Source organism: Camelus bactrianus, chromosome 16, assembly GCF_048773025.1.
Source record: "Camelus bactrianus isolate YW-2024 breed Bactrian camel chromosome 16, ASM4877302v1, whole genome shotgun sequence".
In the NCBI taxonomy this organism is placed as follows: Eukaryota; Metazoa; Chordata; class Mammalia; order Artiodactyla; family Camelidae; genus Camelus; species Camelus bactrianus.
In genome coordinates, this window is record NC_133554.1 from 56,367,463 (window position 1) to 56,388,232 (window position 20,770).

The following is a 20,770-nucleotide window of genomic DNA, read 5'->3' on the forward strand; positions in this document are numbered from 1 at the left end:
CACCGGCCTCATGCCCCTTCTGGAGAGAACGGCCTGGCCCCTCTGGCCCCTGCCACCTACGGCCTCCTGTTTGGCTGCGCTGGCCTCTCTGTGGGGAGGCTGGGGTTGGCGTGGGTAAAAGCTGCTTCCTGGCAGCCAGCCCGGGTCCTGGGAGCGACTGATGGCAGGCAACACCCCTGCAGGGAGGGCTGACCATCCTGGCGTGGGGTGGACACCAGGGGAAAGGCCAAGGTGCCGCTACGTGGACACGACATAAAAGACTGTCCCTGAGCATTTCTTAGGCCAGGGGTGCTTCTGGGCTCTGGGAGCTTCGTCGGGGCTGGTGAGCTGTTGTTCCCTGTTCTGTGCGGGTGCAGGAGGCAGCGTGTCCCGGTACGATCCATCAGTCCCCTGGCCCCGAGCTCTCCGTTTTGGAGGAGGAAATGAGAGGCCCGGAGAGTGACTTCCCAGGACACCCCCTGCCCCTTACCTCCCCATGTGGAGCTACTGTGATACTGTGATTTGGGGCAACTCAGCCTGTTCGGCTCTGGTTTGTTCAGAACCAGCCGGGCCGTGATGAGGAAAGTGTGGACACCTGGTCAGCAGTGGTTGGAAAGCAAAACCCCTGGGAGAGAAGTGTGGCCTGTGGTTTGGGCTGATTTGGGGACCGGAGCACTGACCCCTACCTTGGCCCACGTCCCCCACCCCACACCCCCGGGACCTCTCCGCTGGAATGACCTGGGCTCAAGGGTCCTGCATTCGTCTCACTGGATGCGTGGCTGCCTCAATGTGACAGATTCTCTGTCGTGGAGGAAGGGGGCTCTCTGTGCTAGAGAAGGTCGCTTTCTGTTGACGGGGGAGGAGCTTGGCATCCAGGGAGCTGGTGATGGGTGGCTGACTGCGCTAGCCTCCTGGGGTTCTGATGAGGGAGGAGGCCACAGACCGGCTGGCTGCCACCATCTCAAGTGGCTCTGGCCTGTCATCCTTCTAGGGTGGCCAGGCACCACTCCTGTAGAGCCCAGGTGAGCCCCTGTTGTCCTGGGAGACTCATCCGTCAAGGACGGAGTTTCTCGGGGAGGACCTTCTGCTGCACGCCCCCTGGTGCCTTTCAGATGCCTTACCCCATCTTACAGATGTGGGTAACCTGGTCCCTCAGCTATTAAGTGGTGGAGCCAGGATTTGAACCTAAGCAGGCAGCCTCTGGGCCTGTGATCCAACCCTTCATCCTCCTTCAGGACCTGGGTTAGTGGGGTGGGCAGAATAATGACTCCCAAAGATGCCTGTGCCCCAAACCCCAGAACCTGGTGATTACATTAGGTCACAAGGCAAAGGGGAACCAAGGCTGCTGATCAGCTGGCCTTAAAGTAGGGAGATCATCTGAGATAATCCAGAGAGATTATCCTGGATAATCCACACGACCCAGCGTAATCTCAAGGGTCCTTAGAAATGGAGGAGAGAGAGGCTGGCGAGTGTGCAGAAGTGATGGGATATGAGGGACACCCCACCAGCCGTCGCCGGCCTTGAGGATGCTGGAAGGGCGAGGAACAAGGAACACAGTGGCCTCTGGAAGCCGGAACAGGCAGGGAAACAGAGTCTCCCCTGGAGCCTCCAAAAGGAACCAGCCTTTGATTTTAGCTCAGCGAACCCATACTGGACTTCTGACTCCCAGGACTAGAGGACAAACTTGGGCCGTTTGAAGTTACTAAGTTTCTGGTGCTTTGCTACATCAGCAGCAGGAAGCCGATACAGTGAGGAAGGGTGAGCCTCTTCTGGGAGAATTCGGGAGGAGTTCCCTCTGTATCCTGAGCCCTGGCAGACTCTGGGGTCCCCTAGATGCTCCCAGCTCTGGAGTCCAGAGGAGGCCACTGCCCTCCCCCCAATGAAGTGCAGAAAAGGAACCAGTTGAGAAGCTGTTTCTGCTTTTCTCAACTGAAGGCAAGAGTGTGGGCCGGTGCCTCCACCTCCTTTTTGTGGCTGTTTTTCCTTCCCCCTTAGACTTAGGCTTCTGTAGCTGAAAGAGACTCCCTGATTTGCAGATGAGGAAGCAGGTCCAGAGACGTAAGCCTGCGCGGCCAGGGCGCGCCTGGTGGTGGCGGAAGGTTAGCGGGTGTGGACTGCCAGGGAGCAAAGCGGATTGTCCCGGGGGCTGGGGGGGTTGGAGGAGCAGCTGCTGCAGCATCTTAGGTGCCCCTGCCTTGCAGCCCTGGGAGCCCCGGGGACCACAGGATGCCCTGGCTTAGACAGGAGGTGGGGAGGAACCAGGCGCCCTGCGGGTGGCGGGGGGAAGCCTCCTCGGTAAACTGTGGCCAGCAGGTGCCCGCCTGCTGCCCAGGGCTCCCGGAGACCTCGGAGGGTGGCCTTGCAGCCCCTGCCTGTCCCCATCGTTGGCACCTGTGGCCAGGGGCTTGAGAGAGTTAGGCTCCTACCTGTGGCCGTGAAACAGTCAGCTTCTGAGCTGACTGGGGACCAGGTGGGCATTTTCCCGCCCCGTGACCTCTGTGCTCATCCTATCCTGGAGTCTGGAGAACCAGTCCGGCTGACACTGGGGGGCAGCTTCCCAGCCTCATCGCTTGCCCCCCACAGCTCGCCCCCCTGTGCTGAGAGCCCTGAGCTTTGCCTCGCCTCCCTGAGGCCAGGGCCCCTGTCCGCGCAGCCCGGCCCCCGTTCCTGCACCTGACATGATGCCCGCACTGAGGACATGTGCACGGGCCGCAGGAATGAAGGGACGGATGACTTGTGACATCATCCAGTTCCCGTTTCTGACTGTTCCGTTGTGGTAAAGCATTCGTGGCATCTCACGTTTTGAATGGGTTCTTTTGTGCGTAGGAGACCCAGCTGGCTTTATTACGAGATTTGTGAATCAGGCTGCAGCCCACCTGTAGCAACTCAGCAAGAGCGCCCTTGAGTGTGCTTTTGAAGAGCTTGGTATTTTGAAATAACCCTAGACCCAGCAGCGAGTACACTAGTGGCAGCAGAGAGCTCCTGTGTGCTCCTTACCCAGCTTCTCCCTAGCGACACATCGCGGGACGTTATCGAAACCAGGAAGCTGACAGGGACAAGGACGTTAACCTAGCTCCAGACCTTACTCAGCTTTCTCCGCTTTTCTGCGTGTATAGGTCTTTGAAATTTTATCACGTTCATAGATGCATGCAGTCACCACCACCATCAGGAGACAGAAATGTTCCATCACTGGTGAGGGTTTTGCCCGCTTTTGAACTTCAAATGGTACCACACAGTATACTGTTATTTTTGTCTTCTTTCGCTGAATATTATGTTTGCAGGATGTATTCCTTTTTTTTTTTTTAATATGCTTTTAAAAGACAAACTTCTCAGAAGACCTTTTGGATCTACCATTAAGGTTTTAAAAGCACAGATACTTGTGGGGCGGGGGATGGGTGTTGGGATAAACTGGGAGTTTGGGATTTGCAGACGCTAACTACCATATATAACACAAATAAATAGCGAAGTCCTACTGTATAGCACAGGGAACTAAATTCAGTTTCTTGTAATAACATATAATGAAAAACAATATGAAAAGGAGATATATGTGTGTGTGTGTGTGTGTGTGTGTGTGTGTGTGTGTGTGTGTGTATATGACTGAACTGCTACGCTGTACACCAGAAGTTACCACAACATTGTAAACTGACTACACTTCAATTAGAAAAATTAAAATAAAAAATAAAATAATAGCACAGATACGTGAACTCATCGGTAATTAAGCTTCATGTCCATCACCAGTTTCTGCTCGTTCCTCCTTGCACCTGGGACTCGGGGCTGGCAGGTGCCGCCTCCCCCTCACACGCCCATGCAAGGACCGAGGAGGGGCAGGGAGACAGCGTTAGGGAGCGTCTGCTCGGGGGCCAGGCTCAGCGCCAGTCTGCACATATGCCATTTCTTTCCTCTTCATTCTCCTTGAATTCCGGCAAGGAAGGCACCCCTTCCCCCTTTCAACAGGTGGGAACTTCAAAGAGATTAAGAAATTGACCCATAGCCACTCAGCTGACAGGTGGTGGAGTGACATTCGAACTCCTGTCCTTCTGACCTCCAAGCCCGAGTTTCCCGGATGAAATGTGAAGTTGGGTGGCTGGGGTGAGACCAGCCCTGGGTGGCTGGTTGGTGGGATCACCGGCCCCTGGGTGGGGAGGGTCTGGCACAAAGGGACACCCAGGTTTGTGGAGCGGGCCAAGAAGGGTCAGTGTCCCCATCTGAGTAAACAGCCAGAGGTGATGTTCCGGCTGCTTCACAACCTTGAATTTCCTGAGCTCCCGGTTCTGGGAGGAGAGACAGGAGAAGCGGAAAGAGCCGGGCTGGGCTGGTTTGGGCCCCATTCCCAATTAAACAACTTCCTAGTTTCCCATGCATGGTGGTTTTACCTGCCCCAGGGCCTTTGCTGAAGGGAAGAGGGGTGTCAGATACCCCCACTCAAAGTGGGTCTGGCGCTGCCCTCGGCAGCTGCAAAAAGCCCTCAGCCCTCATGCCTGAGACCGAGGCCCTGGGGGAGAAAACCAAGGCTTCTCTGGCTGGGCTGTTTTCTGCCAGGTCATGAAAACAGGCCCAGAGTCCCAGCTCCCCCTGGTTAGAAGCTTCATACGGTTTTCAAAGCCCCTTGACACGGTTAGCTCAAACCACCCTCCCCAAACCCTGCAAGGGAGGGCAGGAAGTTTGAGCCACCTCCCCATAAGCAGCCGTGTCACAGGTGGGTTCGATGCCCTTGGACTACAGGTGGGTAAACGGAGGCTCAGGGAGGTAACGACTCGTCTCCCGGGCCACCTAGCCAGGTAGCCACGGACAAGCTCGCGTGATGCTTCGATTCCCCTGTGCCTGTGAAGATGGCTTTCGTTTTTAAAAACAAACCAGGCACTGGCTCAGACAACCGACACCTGGGTGCCTCTGTCTGCTTGAGAAGCAAATATTTGCAGTCCCCCTCCCTCCCTCTCACCAGGTGAGACGCGCGTGCCGCATCCGCTTCTCCGTGTTTATCTGTCTGTCTGTGTACCTTAGCACTCTGGCTGCACAGCCGTGTGCCCCTCCGTAACGTGCTGCTGTTTTACACGTTGCGGAACAGTGTGAGTCGGAACACGTGCCGTGCCAGTGGCCTCCTGCAGCTTCTTCTCCTTGAGAGTTGGGGTTATTTGCATCAGGGTCTGTCGTCCTGGGCTGTGTGTTTTCACTGCCGAATGAATGGGATGACCAGAGCTGTCTAGTCTCCCCTTCATGGACATTTGGGCCGTTTTAGGATTTTGTTTTTGGTTTTCGTGGGGGTTTTCGGTCTTCATAAACAATGCTGCCCTGACCATTCTTGTGTCCTCTGATAATTTAGGAATTTGGACTTAAAAATATTATCCCAAGACCTGTGGCTGCCCCCAGGTAAGCTGCCCTTTCTGTGGGACTCCTACGTTCCACTCCCACCCCACCCTCACCCCTGTCCAGAGAGGCTAGACTGATCTGATGTCTGGCCTAGAGCAGCAGCAGAGAGACAGTGCACTGGGAAGTCTGGACCAGTGTTTCCCAAACTGTTCTCTGTTGGGATCATCAACAGGCATGAGAGAGGCAAAGGGGTTCCACAGTCCAATAAATCTGAGATATAGTTAAAGACTTTGAACTTAAAAAAAAAACAACTCACGTTGTAGGATTTAATACAAAAATATGCTGACAGATATTTGTAAATATCCAAAAGAAGGACCGGAGAGGGTGGACACTGCCGAGTTGATTTGACTGCGAAACCTTTTGGAGTGGGAGTATCCTGCAGGGCAGGCGGTCCTGCTTTAACAGGCTTTGAGAGACGGGATCAAAGTTGCTGGCCGTGGGTGGGGAAGGAACAGGTCTGCAGTGAAGAGGTTTTGGCGGGGGATCAGTGTTGGGGAGGGAAATTTTTTCTTCTACCCTCTTAGGTTCAGTCTTAGGGGGTCTGCAGATTAAACTGACAAGCGCCGTGTTGGCCAGAGGAAAGACAAGCTTAATCACATACACGTGGGAGTCCACAGAAAGATGGACTCAAAGAGGGGTTAGCATTTGGGGCTGATACACCTTCTTAGTAGGGGAGGAGGTGGGTAGAGCACTTTCTGGGAAACAAAGGAGTTTCTGGAAAGATAAAGATAAAAGATAAACAGCTCTGAAGTGTTATCAGGATCTCCCAGATCTCAGGGGTGTGTGTGTATCTGTCAGTCCTAATCAGCAGTTCTCAGGCCAAGCTCCACAATGGAGTTCCCTGAAATTTTGCAAAATGACCAACCCCTGGGTTAGTTAAATCAGAATCGCTGAGGTGGGGCCCAGGCACCTGTATTTCCCAGAAGCTCCCCCTTAGAACAGTAGTACGCCACCCGGATGGAAGACCCTCTTTGGAGAAGCCGAACAAATAGCCTGCCCCTTCTGCTTAATGCCCTCCCTCCAACCTCAGAGCCTCAGTCCCCTCTCTATACTTAGAACTTAGCCAAACTGTATTGTTTGACTCAGAATGTCCCATCTTAGCTGCTGATAAGCTTTTGTTTTGGTTCTTAATTCAGTGAAGGGTAAGGAGATTGGGAGCCTTGCACCTAACGCCGACCTGGAGCGCCCCCACCTGGCGGTCCTCCCTGCTGACACCCCGGAGAGAGCTCACGGGGCCAGACGCCGCTGGTGCTGTGGACACACTGGGTTTCTTTTGTCCTTGAAATCCCCGCAGGGTCTGACTGTTTTGTTGCTGAGTGTTCAGGATTCTGGTTGTGTGTCAGCAGAAAAGAGTTTGCAGCCCTGGGAAACACAGGCTGCCCAAGGAGGGTGGGGTGGGTGGGGCTGGAAGTGTGCCGGGGGCTACTGCTTGTCTACAGCGTGACCATCACACGGGATAATAGAGTTGGCTGCAGGTGAGAGTTCAGATATCATCAGATAATTTCTGAGACACATTGTTGATTTAATGATAGCTTTTCAAGAGGAAAAAATAAATGTGTATTAAAGGTGCCTGGGAGGGAAAGATGCCACCTGACAGTGGGGGTGGGAGGAGCACTTCTTAGAAAGGAGGAAATGGGGCCTTCCTGTCGCCGAGTTCCACAAACATTTGCACGGCGCGCCACCTAGGAGACCAGGAGGAGGTGAGTAAGCCAGTCCGGCCAGTGCTCCAGGTCAGGATGTCAGGTGGGAAACACGAAAAGGGGGGTGGTGGTCACATCTGATGGGGGAACATCCAGAGGGCTTCCTGGAGGCGGCGACTTTTAACAGGGGATTTTAGCTGGGGTTTGGGAGACAATGGGGACTGGATGAAGAGCATAAGGTCCTTACAACACAGCCTGCCTGTAATGCGCCTGAGTGGGGAGGCGGTCAGGGCCAGAGGCGTCCGTCTGGGGGTCATGGCTGAAGCTGGTGGTGGAGGTGAGGCCAGTCTCTCCTCTCCCCACAGGAGACTGGGATGAGGGAAGAGGAGTTCCCTGTGTGCTGTCTAATCCCCTGCCTTGGTGGACGAGGAGAGAAAGTAGCCTGGAGAAGCACCCCTTTAGGAGGGGAGCTTAGTGCGTGCCACGTGCTGCCCCTGAGGTCAGATGGGGGAGGAACTGAAGGTTGGCCGTGAGGATCTTTTTAGGAGGTTGGTTTTAGTGGTGAAATGGGCAGAATCCAGATGGCAAAGGTTGAGAAGTGAGTGGGTTGTGGTGGGGAGTGAGTGATAAGAGGCTGGATTGTTCAGAGAGGGAGAAAGCCTACATTTGGAGGAGGGCGCTGGGCCAGAGGAAGTGGGGATGGCCATGTTTTTGAGATGCCCCAGCCTGAACTTCTCCCAGGTCAGGTTGAAAAGGAACCGGAAGAAAGAAAGAAGTCAATTCCATGTGACAAACAGCCAGCCCCCTGCAAGCAGTGGTCTGCTGCAGAGAGAAATCGTGCGGGCAGGTGCATGCCGGGGCCTTCACTCTGGGGCTTTGGGGGGCCTCCTGGGGATGGTGGGGACTTGTGCGTGTGCCGGCACCTTTCTGAGTTCTGCTTGCCTCTAAGCACGTGGGCTTCCCGGTGGGGGGGGGGGCGTGTGGCTGCATATGCCCCGCGGCCCACGTCAGCCCCCAGACCCATGCTTCCCCTGTCCCTCGAGCGGGGGAGCCCGGCGACCTGCCCACAGAGGAGCGGGAAGGATAGCTTCCTTGGCAGTTGACGGGAAGCCTCTGCTGCATCCCCTGGGGGTTCGCCCGGGGTGGGCTGGTAGAAGAGTTGGCAGGAGGGCTGAGCTGGGTGCTCGCAACCAGGCTTTGGGTCGGGGCTTGGCAGGAGAAAAGTTGGGGACCTGGGAACCTGGGGTGGGGCGGTGTGCGCGCGCATGTGCGTGTGTGAGAGTGTGCGTGAGAGAGGCGAGGGGGAGGGAGGGAGGACACTGTGTAACCACTTCCTTCTCTGCTGCTGCGGCGTGCTGGATCCACCGTCCTGGGCATCACGTGGGTGTCCCAGCATTGCAGGGCAGGTGACTCCCTCAGGGAGGTGGGAGAGCCCCAGCTGTCCCTCTGTGGCTTCTGGAGTGGGACCCTGCGGCAGGACAGCTGACCGGTGCTGCCTCCCGCTCCGTGACCGTTCTCTTGGGGGTTCCCAAGGGAGGATGGTGGGTGCTGCCCATGGGCAGGTGGAAATGGCCCACAGCATCCTCGTCAAGGACACCATGGGGCCCCTTCCTCACTGCACGTCAGCAGGTGCCCAGCGAGGGGGGCTTCCACAGCTTTGTGGGGGTGAATTGAGATCAGAGTATCCCAGGAGTGACAGCCTTGGAAAACCCAACTTTGAGACCTCATGGGGTGGGGGAGTTTCCCACGGAGGGTTGCAGGCTGGGAGCAAGCTCCCTTCCAGGTCTGAGTGTGCGAGAAGCTCCTGACTTAGACGTGCTGAGCTCGGGACTGCGGGGCTGTACCGAAGGCAAGCTGGCTCAAGGGGAAAAAGGACACATTGAATTCTTTTTTCTTTAGTCTGCTGTTAACACATTCACCTCGTGCAAGCGTCACCGCTCTCTGCCTAGTTCCAGAACATCTTCACCACCTTGAAAGGAAACCCCATGCCCCTTAAGCAGCCCCTCCCCACCCCCCGCTGCCTTGGCAACCACCACCCTCTGTCTCCATAGACTGGTTTTTAATCGGTGCAATTCTGTGTGACTTTGAAGGAAAGAAACAGAAGCATGTGGAGGTACTTACCGGATGCAGGGGCGGCCGGTGCCTGGCTGTCCCTGTGCAGGAGAGGCAGGAGCTGCAGTAGCTTGGATCCTGGCCACCCTCTCCTCATCCTTTCTCCTTTCCTGGGGTCTCCACCTGTGTTCCCGCCACTCCCTCCTCTCTCCCTTTGCAAACGGCCCCCAGTAGATAGCTTTCCAGCCCGCAAGTCTGCGCAGCCTGACCTCCGAGCTGCTGGGCCGTCCAGCAGGAGGGTTCCTGCCTCCTTGCCACCAGGGGAATTCCAACAGCCCAGCCCACTCTGGAGCTGCTGCATTTACGTCAGGTTCCTCCTGGCCCGAGCACCTGCGAGCCAGGTAGGATAGGGAACGCCCCAGAAAGGGATGGGTTGAAAGTCGCAGGAACTGACATCTTTGGAACCATCTGAGCGATGCTTAGCACGCCTCTGGCAAAGAGATTTCCTAGGAGAAGCTCTGCTCTTTCTGATGGTGGAATCTGAGAGAAATGGCCCCAGTCCTCCCCCAGAGAGGGGGCACTGTGATGGAGGAGTCAGCCGTCTCAACATTACCTTACAGTAGACACTGCTGTGTGTTCCTCTGAGCCACGTCCTAAAAATGTTCCAAATAAAAGGCTCTCTCTCCAAGGATCTGGTGTAATCTCAGGATGAAACTGAGAGCGCTGAGAGCCGTGCTGTCCAAGACAGCAGCCCCTGGCTGCGTGTGGCTCTTGGTTACTTGAAATGTGGCCAGTCCACACTGAGGCGCAGGAAGGCCAGAATGCACACTGGATGCTGAAGACTTTGCACGGAAAGAAAAAGACTATAAAACATCTCAAAGATTTTATTATTGATTACATGTTGAATTAATAATATTTTAGCTCTCGGGTTAAGTAAAAGGCATTACAATTAAAGTCACCTGTTTCTTACTTTTTTTTTTTTTTTTTACGGTGGCTACTAGAAACTTGAAAACTCCGTCTGTGGCCAGCCTGTCTTGGGAGGCTGGAGGACTGGATGGGCAGCTGCGCAGTCCAGGCTGTTCTCTTTGGATGTCGAGTGTGTCCAGAGGGCAGGTGTTCTGTGTTGAAAAAGCCCCTGGACTGGGGGCTTGTCGGGTGCAGGGATTCCCTCTTCTGTGCTCTGGGGGCCCCCATCCGTGCCGAGTGAGAGAATGTCACAAGAGGAGTGTGTTCTGTGTATAAAGCACCCAGGTCGCCTCCTGGGCCCAGAGATCTGGGGGTGGGGGGAGAGGGCGGGCAGGGTGAGGGCTGGGCTTGGAGAGCAGTTGGTTTGCCCATGTGGCGCCCAGGAAGGAGGGTAGGCCCTGGGAGTGGACTCTGGGGCCAGAAGGCTGGAGGGACAGAGGCTAGAAGGAGGTTCTAAGGAGAGTGCTCAGGGCCGAGGAGGCTGCCAGGGCAGGCGTGGAGGGGAGGTGGCATCTCTGAGTTAACTCTGACGCCGCCTGGCCTCCTCTGCTGCTGATTCCTGGAGCTGCCTTTTAGGGCCCAGTGACGAGGTCCCAGCTAAGTGCGCAGGGGAGTTGGAAGGGCCTGGACCCTCCCTACTCTCTGCCCCAGGAAACCACCTTCTTAGAGGAAAAGAGTATGTTTTTTGAGTGGCTGCCCTTCCTGGTTCTGGACGCACATGTCTTGCTGTAGTTCTTGTGGCTGGAGTTGATTATGCCCATTTTACAGATGGGGAAGTTCCTGGCCAGCAGACGTTGAGTAATGGGCCAAAGCTGGTGCGAGCGCAGGGGCCTCCATCCGGTTCTGACTTTGAAGCCCGTGTCTCCGATCCACCACGGCCTCCCTCCCACTGAGATGCGCACAGGGGCTCTAGATGTCCAGTGCCTCCCCGGGATGCTCCCCCAGCTCTGGCAGGGCGCCTGGAAACCAAAGGCAGCGGTGACTGCGTGGCCACTCCGCGTGGGCGTGGGCAGGGGCGTGGGACTCAGCCCCCTGAGGCCTTTGTGGCAAAGCCACAGACCTCGGAGGCCATCGGGGGCCAAGCTGGCTGTCAGGAGTGGGCGCGGCCGCTGCTGGGGAGAGCGGGCCGCTGAGGAACGTGGTCTTGGACGTGGTCAGCCTGCTGTGTGGCCGGTGGGATGGGTGCCTGGGCCTTGCCCACCACCCACGTGAGGGGACTGGAAATGGGAAACCTTGGGTGCGGCCTGGCCCTTGGGGGCTGGGCTGGAATTCTTCCTCCTGGAGGCAGGAGGTTGGCCATGGACTGGCAGGTGTCCCTGGCTCCCAGACAGCCTTCCCAGGTGTCACTCAGGCTCTCTTGCACTTGAACTCACCACTCCCTGCCCCAGGAAGACTGTCAGTCCGGCCCCCAGGCTCTCTCTCCTCCTGTGGGAGTTGGCCTGAGCCCAGTGGGCCCCGCCTGTGCCTGGGAGTGACTCACTCCCTCGGGGTCAGAGGTCGTGGCACAGGATGGGTCAGGCCTATTCCAGTGTCCAGGCCCAGCTCCCTCCTCTGGGGCACCCCTGGCTCACCCCCTGAGGGTCTCAGCTCTTCCCAGGGGCCTGCAGGGAGGGGGGAGAGGAGGAGACTCCGGAACTCTTTACCCAGACCCTAAGGGCTGGAGAGGCAGGGGCTGGATCTGATTGGGATTGGAGTTCAGAGGCTCCAGGAAGAAGAAAGCTCAGGGTGAGCTGACTAGCCCCTCCGCCTCCCCAGCCCCCGCCCCAGACCTCTCCTCTCCCTTCCGGGGTCACTTCCACCCCCGCACACAGCAAACGGGGCTGGCTGTGCTCTGGCCCCCAGCTGCCCGGAAACCCCGACATCTCTGTGGAGGTGGGGCTGCCTGATGGCCTAGGTGTGTCATCTGAGCTGCTAGGGGTCAGGGCCAGGTGGGGGGTGCACCTGGCAGAGACAGAGCAGGTGGGGCAGCAGGGAAGGAGGGTGCCCATGGGCAGCGGGCAGTGGCAGGTTCTTGGCATCACCCAGGCAGGAGGATGGGCTGGGAGGAGGGAGCCGGTGACTTGCAGGCACAGGGACTTCAGGGGTGGAGGGCAGCCTGGCTGGATGTCCAGCTCTCTTTCCTGGATCTCTTCCTTGGAAACCATGTCACTTTCCTTTTGGGAGTGACTCAGGCTGGCCCGGGAACTCCTTGGTGTTCCTTAGGCATGGATAACGCACCCGGGGTGGGGGGTGGGTGCCAGGCTGCAGCCGGACGCCCCTTCTCGCCGCCCACCCCACCCACTACCTCTGTGCCCCTCACCCTGCCCCCTCGGAGCCACTTCGCTCCCTCCCTACCTCTGCCCGCGCTCTGGGAGGCTCCTTGTTCCTCGGCCACAAAGCCCCTTTGATCCTCTGCTCGGCTCCCAGCCATGTGACCCGGTGGGCGGGCCGCGCTCTCAGGCGGCCAGCGCAGCCCGACTCAGCTGCTGGGGTGAGTCCTCGCTCCCTTTGTTCCTTCCAGCCTCCACCGCTTGCAGGGGGGCCTTAGGTGGCATGGCTGCCCGGCAGCCCCCCAATGGCTGGGCTGGGAGCGGCGCCTCCCTGGGACCCCCAGGCCCGGCCCCCCCAGCTGGCGGAACAACCCCCCTGGGCCCCAGGAGAGGGGCGGCGGGAGCTCGGTCTCCACGCGGGGCCCAGATTTTCGGCCGCGGAGCAGAAGAGAAGGGCTTTGTGAGCCACAGCCGTGTCTTTGTAAATATTTGGCCAGCTACCCGAGTGGTGAAGCCCTCCTCTGGCCTGGAGTTTCTTGGAGCCCTATTTCCCTTTTGCAAGGGGCTTCCCTGACTTCCAGGAGGACGGGGAGGAAATGTGGACTGGCCACCGCTGCCTCTTAAAATCTTCCCGGACAGATCGCAGATGGTCAGGACAGATTGCAGATGGTCAGCCGTTAGGGGTAGGTGGCAAGAGGACTGGCTGGAGATTAGTTTCAACAGACGCTAGAAATGCCGGAATCAGAAGTGTCCGCGGCCGGCATTGTGATCCGGGGAGTTTCTGCTGCAGCCTGTCTGGATTCCTGGGAGGTGTTTGGGATGGGCTTGTGTTCCTGGGAGCCGGCAGGGGAGGGAGGTGGTGGTGGGTGGGCCGGGCGCGGGGCTGGAAGGCCTTGCTGTGCTAAAGCACGGGCCCGGGAGGGCATCTGCCATGCCACGCCAAGGAGCAGAGGTGAGGAAGCGGCTCCTTGGGGACATGCCTCCCCCTGGGCTTTTGGGCCAAGCCGGCCGAGAAGTTGGGAGAACCCCCTAGACTCAAATCCCACAGCCAGCGCAGCGAGTCAGCCCAGGCACCCGAGCTGGGAGGGCCGAGGTGCTCCCCGGGTGAGCCATCTGCTCTGAAACTTCATCCCAAATGTCCCTGGGGCTTGACTCAGCTCCCAGGCTGCTGCCCGTCGTCCTTGTCCCCCTCCCTTTCCTCTGCCGTGAAATCTGCTGGCATTTTTGTTGGAGGTTTGGAGAAGCATCTCTGCTCACCCAAGAGAAGTTTGACATTCCTTTCCTGCAGAAAAATGTGCTGCCCGGCAGCGGTCCATACAGCGGGTTCCTGAGTTGGAATTCAGTTTGGCTCCCGCATAGAGAAACCTGTTAGGGGAGGAGGGTGAAAAAGGCCCCCCCAATCCCTCAGAGTTGTGTGTGCTCACCTCCTTCATTCATTGTCGCTTTACCTTAAAACTTAGGACCTCTGTGGGGGTTTACGTCAATGTCATTGCTGTTTGGCAACCCGTGGGGGCAGGGGGTGGATTCGTGCCTCTCCCCCCTTGGGTCTCTTCTGGGCTAAGACGTGGCTGGGGAAGGAGGCCTCTTCTTAACACCTGTCTTGGGGGGACCTGTGTGGTCGCTGACACCCGCTCCCCGGGCTTCCCCGATGCCCCCACCATTTCCACGTGGTGGCACCTGCAATACGTCAGGTCTGCTGGTCTGTGTCTGTATGTCCACCAGGCTCTGTTCCCTGGGGCCTGTGTTCTTTTGGGGTGATGGCCAGTTCAGCTGGTCTGTGGGGAGGACCTACTGTGCTTGGGGGCACCAGGCATCCTGAGATGGGGAGACAGAACCTCGTTCTGATGGGGAGGATGCAGCCACGAGGTGAACACAGCCAGTGCTGTCGTGGGCCCCACCAACCCCCAGCCTGGCGGGGCCCGGAGGGGCCTTCCCTGAGTACCAGGTCTGCTGCCCCAGGCCTCCAGGACGGGGCTCACAAGGACTTTCACCCCAGAAGCCCTGACCCGTTAGGGCAACCAGAGCCGCTGGGTTGGCTTGCCTCCCCACCCCCTCCCACTTCCCCAGCTCCCCCACCCATGCCCTCCCCACTTCCTGTCATGTCATCTCCAGCCTGAGCTGCTCTTGTCAGAGAGGGCAGGCGGCTTTGCAGGAAAGAGGCTCGCTTCCTAGGGGCTGAGACGCCTTCGGGAGAAGGGGAAACCCTGTCCTTAGCAGAGCCCCGCCACCAGCCCGAGCAGTGCCCGGCTTCCTGCAGTGTCAAAGATCTGTAGGCTTTTTCTGGAAGCCGGGCCCCCCCTGCACATTTCAGTCTTGGGCCAGGTTCCCCACACCACCGGCGTCCCCCATTGGTTGCGTGTGTGCAAAGGAGGGCTTTATTTTAGTGCTGAGGGTGCGGACAGATGCTTGCTGTCCACGCCTTGTCCCTGGCCGGGGTCTTCCACAGTGACCCGTGGTCAGCCTTCCACACCTGCTGTCCCTGCCCATCTCTGTCCTTGCACTGCCCCCCACCCCCAACCTTGGGTTAGGCCACCGATGCCCCTGAACTTCAGAAAGACATGGAGTTGGAGCTGGATATACCCTGGTGCTGAGGACCTGGAGGAGGGGCCTGGCTTCCTGCAGCCTGGGTCTTGGGGAAGATGCTGCCAGCAGAAGGCATAGCCCTTGGCTGGGACTCCGTTCCCAGACTTCTGCCTCCCAGCACCGAGCTTTGATTTGTTTATTGGGTGCCAGCCTGGTTCCTGGGACAGGCAGGGACGTGTTCTCAGCTCAGTGGAGCCTGGTGACGCCTTCCCAGGGTCGCTCCCGAGGTGGCGGGCCTTGCACAGTCAGCTCCGGGGCTCGGAGCCCCACGGAGATGCAGGTCTGCTTACACGGGGATGGCGTCTTGCCCCACCTGGCAAGCCCGCCAGCTGGCCCACCGCCCAGTGAGCTCACCAGGCGCCTCGTTCTGGGGCTGGAGAGCAGAGGCGAAGCAGCCCGCCCTGGGGTGTGCGGGCCAAGTTCAAACCTGCTAGTCTTTCTCTTTCATCACCGCTGAAATCCCCAGAGAGCTCCGGTTCTGCCTTTCTGCTGGTGCCTGGGCCGCCTTGCCCTCACCTGGGCTCCTCGTTCATAATCGGCTTGGGGGAACTGCTCCACCCCAGAGGCGTCTGGGGTGCCGGGCTGGGCCTTGGTTTTCGGGGCAGGGGGCAGCTCAGCACATGGGGCTCTCAGGATGAGGATGGACCCATCTGCTGGCTGGCTCCTCACTTCCTGGCTGTTCCAGCCCTGACATGATTTTTAAACGCTTTCATAGTAGCTGGATCAGAGCAGAAGCCCCAGATTTCTTGTCACTCTGCTGAAGCTGGGGGTGGGGGACCCCCATCTGTGATATGTCAACGTCTGAACATCCAGGACTGCCCTTGGAACCCCACCTCGGGATTGGGGTTCAGTCACCGACACCCACATGGCCTTTGAGAAGGAGGTCTACCCCTTGCTCTGTTCCCCTGCCCCTGGCCCGAGCCCCCCAGAGGGGACGCCAGCCCCTGTCCTGCTTCACCGGTGCCAGGCACCCAGTGCCCGGTGTGTTCTCGCTGCTGCCCCTCCTCCCGCCTCCCAGATCCTTATCTCTTATCTCCCAGGCCTGCTCCAGGTGCCTGTCACCAGACAGGGACAGCAGATAAGGTTTCCTTGCCCTGGAGCAGGAAAGTGAGTCCCCCTCCTGCATGGAGAGCACCCCTTGCCAGGTGGGGACGCCTGTGTCCCGTCTGTGTGTCTTCACTGGACTGTGCACTGGTGTTGGGGTGTGTTCTCCCTGTCCGGGCCCTGGACGCCCCGAGTGCTCGCTTGGTTACCGCTGGAAAGGATGCTCGGCAGCACCGTGTGACCGCAGCTTCTCATCTTTTATCCAAGTGCTCTGTGGTTTCTGTAAGACATGCTCAAGACAGCCTGCGAGGAATGCTGTTTGCCTGCTCTCGGCACAGGAGCGCTCCTTGGAGCATTTTAATTTTTAAAGGAAAAGGGCCAAAGAGAGGCATTTCTTTGGTGATTTGAATACATTCTCCTGGGGCAGGGGACTGGACCAGATGACCTGGGCCTGCCCCCACACCCTGGTGCTTGGGGAGTCGAAGGGGACAGAGGACGGGATCCAAGTCTTTTGTTCCTTGTCTGCTGAGGACAGAGGAAGAGCTGCCTGTTGCTGGGTGTCAGGGCTGGCCCTCTAAAGTCTGCAGGGGGCTGGACTGTGGCCCTGATGAGCCGGAGGGAGAATGGTGGTTGACTGTAGCCAGGGGACGGGTGGCGGGCACAGGGTGCGGAGAGCGGTGATGGGGGTGTCACAGCCACTCTGGGGGGGGGGGACGGGCGGGTGATGCATCACCTTTTGTCCCCATTCACCTGCCCCCAGCGGCCGATCTGATGATGGAGACCACAGAGCAGAGGCATTGTGGCCACTTTGCCAACCTCATGCTCTGCTGGTGGGTTGCTGCTGCCTGTCACTCTGGTCACCCCAGTAGCTTTGCCATCAGCCTGCCAGGGCCAGATCCCCACGACCGGCACTTCTGACCACAGTTTACTCAGTGCCTGGGGTCCTTCAGTCTTCATGTTGGGGATTTTCATTTAAGGGACCTTTGCTGCCAGCTGGTGGGGCTGCTTCCCTCCCCACAGGACAGGTGGGGACCAGGGCAGAGGGGAGCAATGGGTCGGGACATTTCCATGACAAAATGTCCTCCTCCTGTGGGAAAAAGAGCAAGTTCTAAAAGGTTTTTGTTTTCCATTGGTTCAAGTGTAGTTGTTTAAAAAGTGGGAAAACAGAAGGCTCTCCCTGGTGTCACCCGCTGCCTGTGAGGTCCTGAGAACGGGTGGGAAGGGGCCTTTCCCATCTCTGGGCTGTGGCCGCTCGCCACCCACCACCTCCACGACCACCCTCTCCCTGGACTCCCCAGAGCTTCCTTTTAAAACACACCAGGTCAGCTCTTGCCCCCATTTGGCAGATGTGAAAACTGAGGCAAAGCAGTGAGGTCACACAGCAGCACTGAGGTTGGTGAGAAAGTTATCTCCTGTAGCTCTCGACTCTTCTTGGAGAAGAAAGGAGGTTTATTTGTTAGAAATAAATTAGTTTTTTAGGGAAAAATTGAGCCATTTCTACTCCAGGCTACCTTACCCCAAGGCGACCCTAATTACAGCCACTGCTCCCTGGATCCCCCGGGGCCAACCCAGAGAGGCTGCTTTGTGCTCCCAGCAGGGCATTGTCACTGAGATGGCCTGGTCCCAGGCTCCCCAAATCAAGCGAGGTCGATAGATGTTCTAGGGGAGCAGTTTCCCAGCTGGGGCAAATGGACTGCCTGGGTCCTTGTGCACCTCTCCGTGGCCACATGGCCCCAGACATGGGGGTTGCCTCCTCGGAGCCATGGTCTTCTGTCCAGAGACCGTGTGACAGTGTCCCATTTCCTGTGTCCTGGAGGACGAAGGGAGACAGACTGAAATGTTTAGTCCAGACCCTGGAAGGGAGAAGTGCTAAGTGTACGTTGCCCGGGTGGTTAAGTGCAGACCACATGGCAGCCCTGGGCTGAGCTGGGTGGCGGGGAGACACACAAGGCAGGTCTTCCAGAAGCTTCCGGCCCAGTTAGGTGATAAGTCTACGCCAGCTCTGGGAGCTAAGATAAGGTAGCTCATTTGCAGTGGGACTCAGCAAAGGCTTTGACATGCAGCTTTGAGGCTCTTTGGATGCGGGAGCTGGATGAGGGGGAAGAAAGGGGTTTTGAGTTCAGGAAATTGAAGTGGGGCTGGAGTGTGGGCAAGGAACGTGGTGGGCAGGGGCAGAGGAAGGGGCCTGGGAGGCGTGGGGCTGCGTGTCCCAGTGGCAGTGGTGAGGGGAGGGCAGTTGTCGCAGCTGCTCCTCAAATGGCTCCCGTCTGTGAGTGCCACCCCCACACAGCACCCCCTCAGCAGATGCCTGCTTCCTGCTTCCTGCTTGCCTGGCACAAAGCTCCTCAGCTGTCCTTTCCCATCTTTCCAACGTCTTGGCTGCCTCCCCAGCCTCCTCCAGGGCTCACTGGAGAACTGGACGGCCCGGTCCCATCTCCCCGAGGCTCCTGAGGCCCTGCCTGTGTGCCCACAGCCACCTCCATCGCCGTTCACTCATCCACTCCCTTGTGCATTCATCCAGCGATGCTTTTAGGGGGCACCTGCTCGGCAGCCCTGAGCCGCCGAGCTGCCACGGTGCTTGAGGGCCTGGCCCACGGGGCCCCGGAGGCGTGGGCCAGTGACCTCTGTGCGCGCCTCAGTTTCTGCCTTGTCTGCGGCCAGTTCCAGGGCTGTGGGGCAGACGGGTGAGTCAGGGATGAGGGGTTGGTCCCCCGAGAGCTTGGGCGTTCGTGGGGTGGATGGAGGTGAGGGAAATCCTGCTCCGTGGGTGCCCCCGAGCGGGCTCCCTGCCGGCTCACCATGGGGGTCTCCAAGGATGGCTGAGAAGTACGGAGCCAGTTAACCCCACGGGACACCCAGAGACCCGACTGCTACAGTTATAATGAAAACTTGGGCCACTCAGAGGCCCCTCTCCCTCTGGGGCCTGTGCTGCCCTGTGAGCGGGGCTTTCCTGGGTTCCTCTCATTGTGGCTTGTTTTCACCGAGGCTCCTCCGGTGTCCTTCGGGTTTGGGGTCGGGGGAAAGAGGACTCGGGCCTCTAACAGACTGGTGGAGGGCGGGGGGAGGGGTCCTACCAAGATGGCCCAGGAAATCCAGTGGCTGCCCTGTGGCCATCATTTCCTGCCACCTGCGCTGAAGACTGACCAGACTCAGCCCCTGAATGGTGAGGGGTCCGGGGCTGGGTCCTGCTTCGGCGGCGGTGGCTCAGTCGATTCAGGTCCGTGGAAAGGGGCTGAGTGGGTGTCTTGGGGAGCAAAGGTTTTCCCCTCTTGTCCCTCCTGCCTGGAGACCTGGCGTGAGTCGAGTTCAACCTTCCTGGCTGCTGATGGGCTGTGTTTCTATTGCCACCTCCCCTCCTTTCAGGGTGAGGTTTACGGCTGGCTTCCTTCTGTATTTGCAAGGGGTCTGCTCCCCACCTATTCTGCGACTTAACAGGTTCCAGCCCGTGGCACCGAAGCCCTTTTTAAAAAATTCACCTGGAGTCCTTCCAAACCCAAGTGGCGTGAGGAGCAGGTGGGGCAAGTAGAGAAGTCACCGGGCTGAGGAGCCCCCCTCCCCTACGGGGTTGCAGAATTGAAGTTGTGGGGGGCACGTGTAGGCTGGATGCTGGCCCTGCGCTGGGGGCCGGCCGTGGACCAGAAAGACCGTCTCAGATTCACTCCGGAGCTCACAGTTTCTTGAAAACAACTTTACTGCAACGTAATTCGTATTCCATAAAATTCACTCTTTTAAAGTGTACAATTCAGTGGTTTTCAGGATAGCCACAAAGTTAGGCAACCATCACCGTTAATTCCAGATCATTTTTATCCCCCTACCGCCACCCCGTCCCCCACTGGCGCTCACTTCCCATTCCCAGCTCCCTGCTCCCAGCGCCCGCCCAGCACCAGTCTACTTTCTCTCTCCAGGAATTTGCCTGTTCTAGGTGCCTTCTGTAAGTGCAGTCATGTAGTAGGCGGCCTTTTGTGCCTGCCTTCTTTTCACTTTGCGTGATGTTTTCAAGCTTCAGCCGCGTGTGACGTGTCCGTGCTTCCTCCAGCTCCTGGCTGAGTGCTATTCCACTGTGCGCTGCACCGCGCCTGCTTTCCACTCATCGGGTGATGGGCGTTAGGGCTGTGTCCACTTTGTAGCTCTCGTCAGTCACGCTGCAGGGAACACTGGTGTCCAGGTTTGGACATGTGTTTTCACTTCTCTTGGGGCGGTGCCGGGTCACGTGGGAGAGTTTGGCTCACCCACACGGCCCTGGGTGGGGGTGGGCTGTTGGTCCCTTGGGCCCGGAACCCGGTGCTGTGAGCATCTTTGTATCCTGTCTCAAATCTGTGTCTCTGTGCGGTTTGCTGTGGGTCCTTTGGTTTCACTCTGGGTCCAGGGTCAAGCTCCCGGGAACAGGAGGAATCAGTGTGGAATCCACGTGTGGATGAGATGCGGGTGGAGGTCGGGAGCAGAGGAGCCATTTGGGTCTGCAGCTGGGTCCTGCCGCTGACTTCCAGTTTCCTTGGGCCCAGAACAAGGCAGAAAGGGGAAATGGGAGGTTTGCGGAGGCAGGGAAGCGCGTGGCAGTGAGCTAGCCGCTTCGGTGTGAGAGAGGAAGTGGGTGAACAGACTGGGTGGGCTTGGCGTACCCCAGCCCCATGGGAAGGTGGGGGAGAGGATGGCCGCCTTCCCTTGCAGCCTTGGCCTTGGGGTAGGGGGTTGGGGGCAGGCGTTTCCTTTCTGGGAGGGTGGAAATGCTGGGGGCTGCGCTGAGATCCAGGGAGGGGGTGAGGGCAGCTGCAGCTGTCCCATTCTCACAGGAGCAACATGCTAGGGTGTTTCTGGACTCTTCTGTGCCTCACTCACAGAAAAGTTAAGCTGTGGAGGGAATGCATCCTGGCTGTCATTTTTAAAAATATT

The 20,770-nt window shown here is 58.1% G+C and overlaps 1 protein-coding gene across 9 annotated transcripts in view; it reads left to right on the plus strand.

Moving 5' to 3' along the window:
• The window catches only part of SEPTIN9 (septin 9), a 151,394-nt gene that overhangs the window by 106,545 nt on the left and 24,079 nt on the right, over positions 1 to 20,770 (plus strand). The window contains exon 1 of one of the 9 annotated variants that reach the window (XM_074343773.1): positions 6,933 to 7,046. The exons of 7 other annotated variants lie outside the window; for them this stretch is intronic. The gene's annotated coding sequence lies outside the window, so the exon portion shown is untranslated. Of the gene's footprint in view, positions 1 to 6,932; positions 7,047 to 12,327; positions 12,475 to 20,770 lie in introns of those variants that run through there. One more of the 9 variants, XM_074343776.1, reaches the window with a different exon arrangement.